This window comes from Lygodium microphyllum, chromosome 7 (genome assembly GCF_053477565.2).
Source record: "Lygodium microphyllum isolate KBCC chromosome 7, Lygodium_microphyllum_v1.1.10, whole genome shotgun sequence".
NCBI lineage: Eukaryota > Viridiplantae > Streptophyta > Polypodiopsida > Schizaeales > Lygodiaceae > Lygodium > Lygodium microphyllum.
Genome location: NC_141141.1, coordinates 118,637,615 through 118,652,149, shown reverse-complemented (window position 1 = coordinate 118,652,149; position 14,535 = coordinate 118,637,615).

The window sequence follows — 14,535 nt, the reverse complement described above, 5'->3', positions numbered from 1 at the left end:
AGAAGCTAGACTGATATTTGTGGAGAAATAACTCTCCTCTATGCACATGTATTATGGTGTTATTCTATAAATAAATGAGTCACTTTGTGATAGTTTCCTTTGTAGCAAATTGCAATATTTGGATTACATAGTGCATTGTGTATTCATGAAAAAATTAATATTTTTCCTTGGGATTTAGTGCTTCTAGTATCTTTGTAGGTGTGATTGGGATGTCGATTGAGTCTTGCATTGACACCGACAATACACATTAGGTGGTAAGGTTCTTACCTTAATATTTTGTAAGGATGCTAGGTAATAGTGGACCATCCCCCGCTCAAGCTTGGGAAAGCTACTCCCAGGGACTACCTTTAGTAGGTTACAACGATTTTGTATGCTTATATGTGTTTCAATGGCAATTTATCCTTTAAGAGCTTTGTGTGATTACAATTTTCAAATAATTTTTAGATTTATCATTTTTATCTATTTTAAAATTATCATTTGATGTGTTTGGTTTTGTTACTTAATTATATATTCAAAATGTAACGTATTCTTATTTTCAAATTTTAATGACATGTTTGATTGATCACTAGTTAATTGTATAATTTATCATGTTTAAAAATGTGGCAATATTTTTCTCATAATAATATAAATATATTATTTAAATTTTTGGTGCTTTCTCTTGGATTGATGATTAGATATAATATGATTGATTGAATTACTTATTTAAGGTATGTTATTAAAATTTCAATAATCTATATGATTCAAGTTTTTATTGAAGGGAAATGTTACTCAGGCACACACACACACACACACACACACACACACACACACACACACACACACACACACACACACACACACACACACACACACACACACACACACACACACACACACACACACACACACACACACACACACACACACACACACACACACACACACACACACACACACACACACACACACACACACACACACACACACACACACATACTTGTACACACTCATATACTTGTACTTTATTGGCATTCATAAATACATATTTTATAAACTATTGTGACTAGTAAATATGATTTTGGAGACACATGCAATAATCATGGTAGCATCGGTGGTATGGGATTGACTTGGATTTCTTAGGCTTAATGTAGTTTGTACTTTTTATACCCCCCTTTTCTTGTGAGATGATCTAGTACACACAAATAAGCGCACGTCTATAGACACACATGCCTTCACACAGACACTCACCCCCCATTCTATCAATTCACACATGTTACTAGGTGGTTATTATGATATAGTTGCTCACACTCTTGCATACTCTCCTTGGATACACATACATCCACCAACCTTCACTTTGCCACACACACATATATTCACATGTGCACACACATACATATACATTAACATTCGCACATATATACATTTATAACATTTGACTTTAATCTTTTTCTACACACTTCCACATATAGCACCTAGGACATGTGCATTAAGCTAAATATAGATAATCTTAACCTTTCTACAACTTTTTAGAAAATAGGGGAGATAACGTAGTGCACTAGGAAGGTATTTTTTCTAGGATGATTTTTAAGAAAATAGTTTTTAGTATTACTTGCCAATCTTAACCCTACCATATAGCATGTCATATGGCATTAGCTAACAATGGAGAATTTTGTCACAAAGACTTAGCTAATGATGATAAGTATTAATCTTGATATAGAATATCTAAAGAGCAGAGAAAATCTACTAACCATGAGGAGGTTCTTAACTAATGCTAGGCATTTTTCCAACCACTACTTTGGGAAGCATCTCTTCGAGATAAAGGGTGTGTATCATGCCCTAAGTTTTAGCCTTATTTCAAGGTAGAGGTAATTGAAAAGGATTCTATAAGAATCATTAGGGCCAAAACATGTAAAAAACAACACTTTAATTAATCATTGGATTAAGAAAAGGGCTAATGAGATTTTTCCATGTGTGCAAGAATATGGTATTCTTGTCTCCTATGCCTTGGAGATAGTAGAGACCATTTGTGGATTTCACATTTTCTCACGAAGTGCACCTATAAGAAATCATATATATAACTTGCATTCAAAGGGTATTAAAAAATTTCACCTCTTTACAACCTATAAGGCCATAAAATGACCCATTCTACTTTACTAAACCTACATATTTTTCTCAAATCATAATTAAAAAATCCATTCTGTAAATATAATCTTGTAAGTTTTACTAAATAATGAACTAATGTAGTATCTTACATGTTCTATAAGGTGTATCCCCAGGGCTCCTTTTTAGCTAAAATCTTTGAAATCTCACATCTTTTAATAGTTCCAAAATTAATACTACTGGTTTTGAGTGTGAATGGAAAATGGGAGCCCAAAATGTTTAGTATAAACCACTGGATTACTATGTTGCCATCTTGCAAGGGTTCTCACAAGGTGAAGAAAACGAAAGGAGAGGACATTAAGTATTAGTGGAAGAGACGTATCACTTAGAGTTAAATCGTAGCCTAGGGGCAATTTGCTCGGGTGCAACATGTTTACATAGCGAAGAAGATGTACTTGCTTCCACATGAACATTTTTAGCAAAGCCACTGTAGGTTTGGTTTTGAGTTGAATATTGCATGCAAATATATTATTTTGTTAAAGCAATAAGTAAATAGTGGATTATTGGTATTAGATATCTTTCTGTGTCCACAAGTTCGAAATGGCAACTCATGGAGAGCCTTAATGGTATGTTTTATGTAATTCACAAAGATTTTGTAGACATTATCTATGTTGATCAAATCATATGTTTTTTTAGTGAAGGTAGGAATTTTGTATATTATGCACAATATATGATTCCATTAAGAGAAGGTGCAAATGGTATATTGAGGATTTGACATTACCAAGCCTTGCATCCTTGAATTGGGAGACTTGTGAGATGAAATGACTATAGGCACTTCAACTCAGAATATCCAAAGACATTCAAAAGGCCATGGCTCTTGGATCGAGATATAGAAGAATACACTTGTTGTGGTTTGTAGCGTTGCATATCTTTATAGCTTGTTTTAAAATAGCAAAATTATAGAGGACGAAGGTTTCATGGCCAAGTAAAAAGTTTTCAAAGGAGGATTTGGACAACGTCTAGGACTATCCTAGAAATTTAGGAAATGTGACCATAAGGGTGATTTTATACGATGTAATGCATGTCTCAAGTCTTTAGCTATACATTGTATTATCTCTCGACAATCTCTTATTATTATGGGTTTTGATTGTAGGAGGTACAAACTTAGATATGGTACTTGGGTTCCTTTAGATTTTGATGTTGATTATATTTTAATAAAATTAGAGATACAAGTAATTGGACAAGACGAAAAGGAGGTTAATGTAACTTCTAACTAGAGTCTAAAGGATATAAGAGATACCTTGGTGTTTCTGGACAATAAAACTCTTGGGTATAAGTTCAAGATCAATGGCATAGTAATTGGAAAAAGAGTTGAATACTCTTTTTCTTGTATGAGATGTCTGTCTCTTAGCATTTTGAGTTTTGAACTATGAATATATAAATAAAGTTGAATTTTTTCTTTCTTACACAAATTATTGCCAAAGGTGTTCTTCAATAGACATAAGCATTGTAGAGAACTCTTGCGAGCAAGATCCAAAAATTTCATTATGTGGATTACAAAATTGAAGTGCAAATGTACAAAGGTTTAAATATAAGGCTGGTCAGCTTTTTGATCTTAGTTTCTCATTCCTTTGAGTTTTTCTCATTCTTTGGTTCATCTTCATTAGTTTAATTCATCATCACTAGTTTCCTTACCGTAGGTGGGTTTTTGGTGGTTGGTAGAATTTGAATTTCATGAGCACCCTCTTTGCTTGAGGCTTCAAAGGAGATAGATCAAATTTCAAAGGAGAAAGCTTTGGTATACCTTTCTTTATGGAGGAAACATAAGTCTTTTTGGTAGTTGACTTGGTTGTGCCTTTACCTTTCTTTAACGAGGAAACATAAAACTTTTTGGTGGTTGCCTTGGCAGTGCCCTTACCCATTAGAAGAAATATGGACTCTCTTTTTTGCCCCTTAAGGGGTTTCTCTCACCTCTCTCTCTCTCTCTGTGAAAAGAGATTCCAAAATAATATTAGAACAAGAGATCTTCTACAATCAAGCAAATATCGTACTTGCATTTTCAATAGATTTCACCTATTATTTTATTCTCAAACTGTAGGATAAGCTCACTTTTTCTCAAAATCCTCATAACTAAAAAAATGCAATTCTATTTTCTGTAAAAACAGAGCCAATCATTAATATACGACTCTTTAATGCCCTCATGACTTTTCAACATGAAAATATATGAGAATCATTATGATTCTTATTTTTTAAAAGGGTGGAAGTTAAAAAATGATATAAAATGACATACACATCATATTTTAAGATTATTTTTTACTCAGAGATACCTTTTTGACTCGAGAGTTTCCTTGTAAATTTTAATTGTTTTTGAACAAGTATATGCCTATTTCTAGGCATTTCTTCATTCCCTCTCAAAGTTCTAGTTTTGTTCGAAATTTTGTGTACTCTTCTCCTTCCCTCCAGAATATGGTTTTTTGCATATAAATTCTTTTGAAGCAATACTCAGTACTATCTACAACACTCTCTACCCTGTACAAGCAATCCCAGGAGTGGTTTTGATAGCATTTGCTGAAATAAAATAATGTCTATCTACAACATTCTCTACCCTGCTACAAGCAATCTCCCTCTTCAGTACTGTGCTATAAGATATCTTCCTCTTCAACACTCTATACTACAAGCAATCAAGTGATAATGGAGGTATCTTTATTTTTTAATCTTTGTGATAAGATATCTTTCACTTCAACACTCTATACTACAAGCAATCAAGTGATAATGAAGGTATCTTTATTTTTTAAATCTTTGTGATGTTATTATTCTTCATAGTTATTGTTTAAGCCTTAAGTGTCAATTGAGAGAGAGAGAGAGAGAGAGAGAGAGAGAGAGAGAGAGAGAGAGGGGAGGGGAGAAAGAGAGAGGAATGTGTGTGATGAACTAAGAAAATAAGTGATAGAGTGACAGAGAGTAAATTATGGTAGAAGATAAGATGATGTTATTGTTCTCCACTAGCCAAGCTTATGTATAAATGTGTTTAAATATCTTTGATCAATTCTTTCTTTCTTTTTTTCTTTCTTTATTTTTTTATTTTCTTTCTTTCTTTCTTTCTTGAGAGAGAGAGAATATTTTTGATAGAACAGAAGATAAGATTGGATGTTGATTAGAGGTAGATTAAAAGCTAAGATTACATGCATATTAGGGGTTGATTAGGGTCTATCATGACTAAAATCAAGAGAAAGAGACAAGATCCAACTGGGTAAAAAAGAACACAGATATAGTGAATCAAAGGGGTGTAATTGTGTGATTTGAGCCAATCTAGAATTAGCTGCATGCTACTGGATTAATGCTGACTTGCAGCTCCTAGATATTTAGACGTTCTTGCTATTGATTAGAAAATTGGCATCGACTCCTTAGCTTACTATTAATAAAAGGGGTGTAATTTTTTAATGTTAAAATTGGCATATATATATTTTTTACAGGATGCAAGTGTAGGACGTACCAAGAGAAAGAGAGAGATTCACTTTCAATTGGAGGATGAATATGCACAAATGTTCAAAAGAACTGTAGAAAGGGATGATGCAATAAGATATAGGATGCAACAAGAAAGAAATGCATGGAAAAAAACCGTGGACCTTTGGATTGATGGGTGCATTTATCCACCCGATCCAGTCACTCAAAGGCCACAACAATTTGAAGGGCTTACTTCATTTGTAAAGTTCGTTTGTGAAGGCAATGAAGGATTGTATGGATACACATGCAGACTTTTCACACAAGGATTATTAGGGGTTCATCAAGCCTTGACAAATATGTAGACAAGATTACAAGGGAATATGAAGTCTTTGATGGAAAAGGATAGATTATTAGCTGAGAAGGATAGGGAGAATTAGGGCCTACAAGAAGCAATGTCTGTCATTGAAGATGCTATGCAGGCTACACATGTGCAAAATATGGAGTTATAGTCTAAAGTTATGGACTTGGAGAAGGAGAATCAAAACATAAAGAGGAAGCTCACAAAAACTTTGGAGATTGGACCCACTTTAAAAACCAAAGAAGCACGTCGGCGCATTTGATTAGTTAAACCAATTCACCAATTAACCAAAGAAAGTGGACAATATCATAGATGGATATATCCTCAATCTGCTACAAGATAAATATGTTCTCTTATGCAGAGAATGATACTATTGCCAAAGTCCTAAGCAAGGATATGGTAAAAAATGCATTGGAAAATTGTAAATTCAAGGACATTGTAGATGTTGTCGCAAGTGAACATCTTAGGGATATGAGCAACTTGTTTACTGCTACAGATGCTCAGGGATTATGTGACAAGGTGGGAATGAGTTCTGAGTCATATAGTATGCTCTATCAACAATTGGATATAGGATTTAAGCAAGTCTTGAAAACTAAGTAAGTAATGCCTCTACCAAAACCATTTCACGTGAAGAAGGCTCAAAAACAACTAAATGAGAAAGTTTTAGAACTAATTCGTGAGCCAACGCATCTGAAAAATACACACATATTGAAGTATGGTTCCAAAGAAGTTGCATTTGTATTGAATGCATCCAACAACTTTGTATTGGATATATGTAGGGTTCAGATTGCTATGGTCAAGTTCTACAATATGTCTATGGAAGAATGTAGAGGCAAACTTAAGTTTGTCCTCAAACTTAATAAAAGTGAGATTATTAAGGGGCAAAAACTTGAACGTGTGAGTATAACACTTATGAATCAAGCATTGGATCCCAACATCGATGAAAACCATCCTTTATACTTCACTGTACAGTCAGAGAATGAGATATGGTGGCTTGTAGCATTTAAAGTACCAAAGAAGGACCATTTAAAGTACCAAAGGAGGACCATGAAGTACTTAAAGTTTTTTTAAACCTCACTAATATACCCAGTGTTATTCAATAGCAAAATAATGGAGCAATTTTACACATTGAGGGGTTTGGGGACTATCAAGTTGAATGGCGTCTTGCATGTGATTTAAAAACATTGAAGTGTATGTTTGGTTATCAAATGCAGTGAATGCAAAATTTCCATACATATACTACATGCAAACTAGGAAGAAAGAGAAAGATGGAAAGAAAGAATGGCTTGCCAAGGCAAGACAACAAGGTGCTCCAACAAGTGATAAAAAAGGCATGAGAAATGGAATGCTAGTTTCAATGAATCCAAACCAGCGCCCTATTTTGGAAATACCACTAACAAGGGTTCACTTTCGCACATTGCATTATTTGGTTAGAATAATTGAGAAGCTAGTATATGAATATATATGCTTTGCATACAAGATGCAGCCTGTGTTAGAAGTTGATGCTACATGCAAGAAGGTAGAACGAGTCCTCTCTAAAGTTGGATTGCACGGCGGCCAAGTAGAAATAAAAAAGGATGAGAAAAAATCGACAAAGAGTGGAAATATCCCTTGTAAACCATGCTTTGGTGGACCCAAGACTAGGAATTTCATATCTCCACCTCAAGATGAGGAAGGTAATATAATTGTAAAACAACTAGAGAAGTATGAAGCATGGAAAAAGTTACACTTTGCTATTGCGGATTGGAGCAATGGGGGACGAACGAGGATTGCAAAGGCACAAGTGTGGATACACCTAGATAGATTAGCAACTCTCTTACAAAAGTTGAGGTTTAGGGATGGTGATGCGAATACATTTAAAGAGATAGTTACTAAATTTCATAAGTCCATTGTGGAGGCATGGACTACAAACAGTATAACACACTACATGGTCAATATTGTCACCATTACAAAAAAAATCATCATTTCGAATTAGTTTGTGTTTCTAATCTCTCTTCTTGTGCAGCATATACTTGAAGCACATGGTCCATACTTTGCAGATCAAGGAAGTTTGGTAGTATGGTCAACTCAAGGTATGGAATGATCTCATTGGCAAGCTTGCTGTGCTTTTCAAAAGGCAACTGATCATGGAGGTGGCATCAATGATTCCAATTCTATGAGACAATTGTTACAATGGTGGTATAGGAGATTAGAGATACGATATGAGGAAAAAGAAAAAAAGTCCAAAACCTCTCAAGCAGAATTTATAAGTAGGGCAATATATGAAGTGAGAAAAGCAAGATATGAAAACAACACAGCTAGACAACGCCACGCCGAATGGTTGGCAACCCAAGAGAGAGATGGCAAGAAATAGAGACTAGATAAAGATAATACTTTTGATGCATTTAGAGTCCACGAGAGAGCATAGGTACCCAGGATATGACACATCAGTACTCCTATATTTAACATGAGATGTCTTGAAAATTTTGTTTAAAATCGAAGGTTTGTCATTATGTTTTTCAATGTCGATTTCGAACTATGTTTTTTAATTTTAAAAGTGATTTACACCATAGTAAGTTTAAAAGTTTCATACTTAAGTCAAGTCTCTCCTTTCATTTTTTCCCATTACTCTTCACTCTACCCTCCACCTTTCTATCCTTCATTATCACAACTATGACACATTTCAAGCTTCCTATCAAGAAGGCACCTACAAGAGCAAGAGCTCATGAATATAGTGCTGTGAGTGACAAAGGTCCCTTGGACTGACAACGCTGACCCTACTACAGCTAATAATGTTGGTGCTAATGTCTCCAACAATGGTAGTGTGGTCAATAATGATGGTTCGCCATTGTCCAAAAATGGTGGTCCATGTGCTCGAGTTGCTCCACCTCCCACTACTGCTCTAGCTGGTAATACATGGCCTCCAACACATAAGAAGTGAAGATGGAGACCAAGCAGAGCTGCGCTACGTGAGATAAGGAGATTCCAGAAGAGTGCCAACTTGATTATTCCTAAGGAACCATTCTCTAGGTTGGTGCGAGAAATACTGCAAGATCTACAATTTGGGCATAATCACAAGTTCTTTTCAAGGAACCAGGCAAGGAATGTGGGGCGATGGTCAAGCCAAGCCTTGCTTGCTCTCCATGAAGCAGCTGAAAGTTGCTTGATTGATCTAATGGGTGATTCTCAAGTTTTAGCCATTCGTGTCCGATGTATCACTATTAGGCCTATAGATATGGTTCTTGTTTGTTGGATCTGCAATAATAAGGATGCATTTAATCTTAATGTCAACAATATGCTTTGAGAAGCTACCTTGTAATTGGATCTATGTTTTTAGCTCAAGTTTGGTTGTAGACTGTAAGGAACTTAGTTTTGGTTTATCTTTCTAGTAGACCTTCAAGTATTTGATGGCAGTGGTCTACAAAATGGGGCTAAACTTTGCCTAGCTCTAGTTATACTTGGTGCAATGCACTATCTATCGTGTATTTCATGGTTTCGTAATGCTAAATCTGATATTTGATATTCTATTTCGCCATGATTTTCATTGTGCATATTTCCAAGTTTCTAATTTTGAAAGTAGTTTTGTTAAGGATAAATTCAATGTGCAATCACGCACACATTAGTGATCAGTTGTACATGGACCGATGCACTATATCTTTACTATAGTTAGCAATTTGGCAACACTATATTCGATATGCGATATTCCATTTGACCCATGACTTATTTTTTGTGAATTTTTAAGTTTCCAATATTTCACATAGTTTGGTTGACAACACATTTAATATGTAGTTGTGCACACTTGGTGTGGTGGTGAGTTTTTCTGTTTTTTTCATTGAAGTATAATCCAATTAATGCATTTTCAAAAAATGATTGAACTGTCAATTTTATAAATCGAAATCTGGTGAAACTTCACCCACATGCCGGGCATCATAAAAACCCATGGACATTAAAAATTGGCCCCATCAGAAGTCTCTGGGACACCTGTTCGGAGGCTCGCATCTAGGGCTCTGAATCTAGGACACCAAAGTTTCACCTCATTTTACACGTTTCACTTTTGAGTTTTGGGTTTTCTCTCCTAGAAGACATGGTACGCACCAAGCAAGTGGCTCAGAGACACCCCCTAGAAATCCTATGCAGAGGCCACCACCACCACCACCACCACCACCACCACCACCATCGCAAGCATCGATGGAAGCCAGGCACAATGGCTCTTCATGAGATCCGCCATTACTAGAAGACCATGCACCTCTTGATACCAAAGGCTCCATTCCAGAAGCTAGTGCGTGAATTTATGGATGGCATACTCATTAAGAATAGCAAGAGGTACTTCCCAAATGGAACACGCTTGCAACAACCCCCCAAGCCCTCCTTGCGCTATAGGAAGCTGCCAAAGCTTACGTCATCGACTTGTTTGGAGACTCTGTCTATGGAGCAATACATGTAAGGAGAGCCACCGTCACCGATAGGGATTTGTAGATAGTGAGGTTCTTCTCGTGATGGAAGGATAGTCCTCGGAGAGATCAACAACGATAGGGGTATACTACCAAAACATATATGGAATGTAGCTTCCAAAAAGATTTTATAAAACCTTGATTGTAATGGATCCCATGCAAAATGTTATGAATATGAATACAAATTTTTTGGCGTGTCTTATTTTTGTTTATTCACTTGTTATTTGTTTTATTTATGTCTTTGAGTTATCATTACATGTGTTCAAATGAATACATGTTGCGCACGAATACGATAAAGCACTACGTATTAAATTTAGGATACGAATCATGTTGTGTATAGATCTGATAAATAAATGTAATATTCAAGTAAAAAACAATAATAAACGATGCGTTTGACAAACTACATTGCACGCAAATCTAACAAATATAAGTTTTTATTACTTCAAGAGAAGATTACAAATGACATTACATTGGTGATGAGATATCATTTGGCACTAAGTACATCTACTCTCCTAGGCTTCTTTGAGTTAGACTCCCCATGGTTAGATCTATTCTTGATTATAGGCAACAACGTATTTTGCCCTAGTAGTTCCTGTCCAATGACATTGGGGTCTTCAACACTAGCAACCATCCCATGGGCCACCATGGAAAAAAGTAGCCCAGACCTGGTACTAGAGAATAAGTAGAGGAGCTTTGAATGTCGACGTAACACTAATTTCTCCAAGCTAGAGTTTGTTGGGATGGTCTTGAAGGGCCTGGCCTTCGTTAGTGCCCTCAACTTTAAGAAGTTCTTAGAAAAAGTTGGAGAGCATGTCTTATGGAATACAAAAATGTCTCTCACAAGCTAGTTGATATACTCCTTCAATGTCGAGTCTTGCACCCTTCCTTGGCTACCAGATCGGCCACCTTGTCTGAATGAAAATTCATCTATATAGATAATGTCATGCATCACACAAGTTCAGTGTTAGACTCACAGTGTCAGACTCACTATGCATGGAGTGTGGTAAAGACACATACATCGGATTTGCGTCAAAATTTACGGGTAGAGCCTCTAACGCATTGGAAGTATGCGCATAAAATTTTTCCAGGATCGCGCCCCTAGAGCTGCCGAGAGTATGCACATCAAATTTTACTCGGATTCGAGCCCCTAGAGTTTCCTTGGTCGGAAGCTCACGTCTTTGGGCCTGAATCTGAATCAGGCCCCCAAAGTTGCCTTGGCCTAAGGATGCCAACCTTCGGCCATGGCAATTGTGGAGGCTCAATCCCTACAAAATTTGATTAGATTTAGGCCCCCAGATGCGAGCCTTCGGCCAGGGCAACTCTGGGGGCCCAATCTCGATAGAATTTGATGTACATACTCCCGATGCCCATAAAATTTTGACGCAAATCCGATAACATTAATCTGATAACATTACCTTCTCCGCATCATCTATCTATTGCTCTAATGGAGCATCTGGGTCTGCTCTTGCAACTGGACCACCCTCGTCTCTCTCTTGGGAAGGTACTGTGTAGTCAGGTTGAGGTCCAAAAATGCTTTCTTGCGACCGCTCAAACTCCTCATTTGAGATCTCATACTATGGTGCCACATTCTCAATCTACTCTTGGATGCTCACAATGGCACAGATATCATCGACTCTCGTGCCATCATATCGAGCCACTTCATCAACATGTGCTGGTGCATCTTGTATATCAAAATCTATAAAAACATCAGGTGCATCACACACCATGATACAATATAGCTATTATTCCCTAGGCTCTAAAATTTCTAGTATATCTTGCATAAGTAAATATTCCAACCCCTCGATGGATCGAGTGTGATCTATTCACGCTCCCTCTCAAAATACTCTAGATGTGGTCGAGAGAGTGTATTGATGTCTTCCTCACTGTCCTCTTGCACCTCAGTGCACAAAACATATATGCCAAATGCTGCATCGTGCTCGATGAGATCCATTGTGGCGTGGTCCTGGGATGAGGTGTGCACTGCTTTGGCACAAAGATGCTGCCCCACATTAGAAAAAAAATGAACTCACAAATGGGCCCTTAAAAATAATATAGTTTAAGATGTGAGCCTTTTGGATTGTCCAATAGGAAGGCTAGATATTGACATCCATGGAGGGTGAATCTTCTCTCTCCAAATCTTGGGTTTTCTATTAAAAAAAGGGGTAGTGGGGGATTAAAAAAAGGGAGAATGAATAGTACCCAAAATTTGAGTTTCTCTCACCTCGTATGTTTTCCCCTTTTTTTGGATAATTTTCAATTTCAAAAATTTTCCCTCTCATGAAATCAGTTTGGCCTAAAAGTTGAGCAACATACCACTTTCCCTTTCTTCTCTATACTCATGAATTTTTGCCTCCATTGAAGCTCCTTGCTGAGAGTAATTAGGGTTTTGAGCGTTTTGCTTACCTCCGCACTTTCTTCTCCACGCAGCTCCAGATTTTGGGCAAAACACAGGTGCTCATCTCTCTTTGCATTTTCTCTTGTTTGCTATTTTTTCAATAGGGTTTGATGTCATTTCTTATCGTTGTTGCTGTTTTATTGCAGAGGTTGTTTGGGGCAGGAAATAGAGGTGCTCGTCTCTCTCTTCTTTCTTTCCCTCCTCTCTCTATGTGTTGTTTCTCTTTTATGTTGTGTTTTCAATAGAATTTGATGTTGGTTCTAATTGTTGTTTTCTTGCAAAGTTTATTTGGAGCAAGAGACAAAGGTGTTAATCTCTCTCTCTGTTTTTTTTTTTTGTTGATATCTTTTCAATACAACACAATGTTAGTTCTAACCCTTGTTGTTGTTTTATTGCAGAGATAATTTTGGGTGACATTGCATAAGTGCTTATCTCTGTGTGTGTGTGTGTGTGTGTGTGTGTATGTTTCCTCTTTTCTACTGTTTTTTCAGTATACCTTCATGTAAATACTAATTCTTGCAAAATTGTCTTTTGCAAAGATCAATTTGGGTAAATCTGAGTGGATAGGTGCTCATTTCTTTCTCTCTCCTGCATACTCACACAAACTCTCTCTTTCTTCCTCTCTGCATTATCCCTTTTCTATTATCTTTACAATAGGGTTTGATGCTAGTTCTAACTTAAGGATCAATTATTGTTGCAGCACTTAACACAAGGTAGAGCAGAGATTCTGTAGCTCAATTTACAAGTAAATCTACCATATTTTGTGGTGCCAAAAATTATTTATCTAATTAGTGACTTTTATATTTGATGGGATTGATGTTTTCTTATGTCCATGATTTGCAATGGGTTTTGATTAGTAATGACTCAATCTTATCTTCAGCAAATTAGCTTATAGGTAAATTGGCCTTGTTTGTATTGCTTCTATTCATGCAATTATTTAGATAATTTTTTAAAAAAGGGATTCATACAAGTATTTTTGTTAAAAGAGATTCATGTAGGTGTTTTTTTGTACATGCAGGTATTGTACAAGGTTTAGGTGAAGCATATAATACTCCCTCAACTATTTTGATGTGGTGAGTGATTCCTTTGTGTTGGATGATATAGATCTGCTGGAAGTTGATGGTTCAAAAATCCTCTACTTTATTGGTTCTATGTGTCCATTTGGATCTCCATGCCAATCGGCAATGATCCATGAAACTCTTGTATCATATCATCCATATAACACACAATTTGTTGAGTCTTAGAATATCTAAGGTGTCAATCCAATGTGCCTATTAAGATTTGCATGCCATGTGGCTGCTATCCTTGTAACAACTACTCTATAATACCCATATTTCATACAATGTATTGAGTCAAATTAGACTCCTCTTCATTATAATAAAATTTATTTTGGCGAAGTTCTCTGAGTATTCTTGTGCTAGTCTTTTCATTATATTTCATGTAAATGGTATGATTAAAGTGATGTCTTGAAATTAAATCTATACTTTGTGTTGGTGTATATATCCTCATGTGTTTCGATATCGATGTTTATGTCTGTTTACAAAAGTGTAAACATCTCTTAATGCCATGTTGACTTGTATAGCATATTGGTGATTATTGGACAGACTTAAAATGCTTATTATTTAGGGATTAATACATACTTCTTTACATCTAATGCATAGGTTATAATGCCTGAGAGAAGAACAAGCATTCTCTCGATAGAAGTACATAACAGAAAAGATGAAGAAGGGAATTGGATCACTGATACGTATCATTGCTTGTCTTGGGTACATATGTATCCAAGTATGAAGTGAGCTTTCAGGGTGAAAGCATATGCAATTGCAGATGTA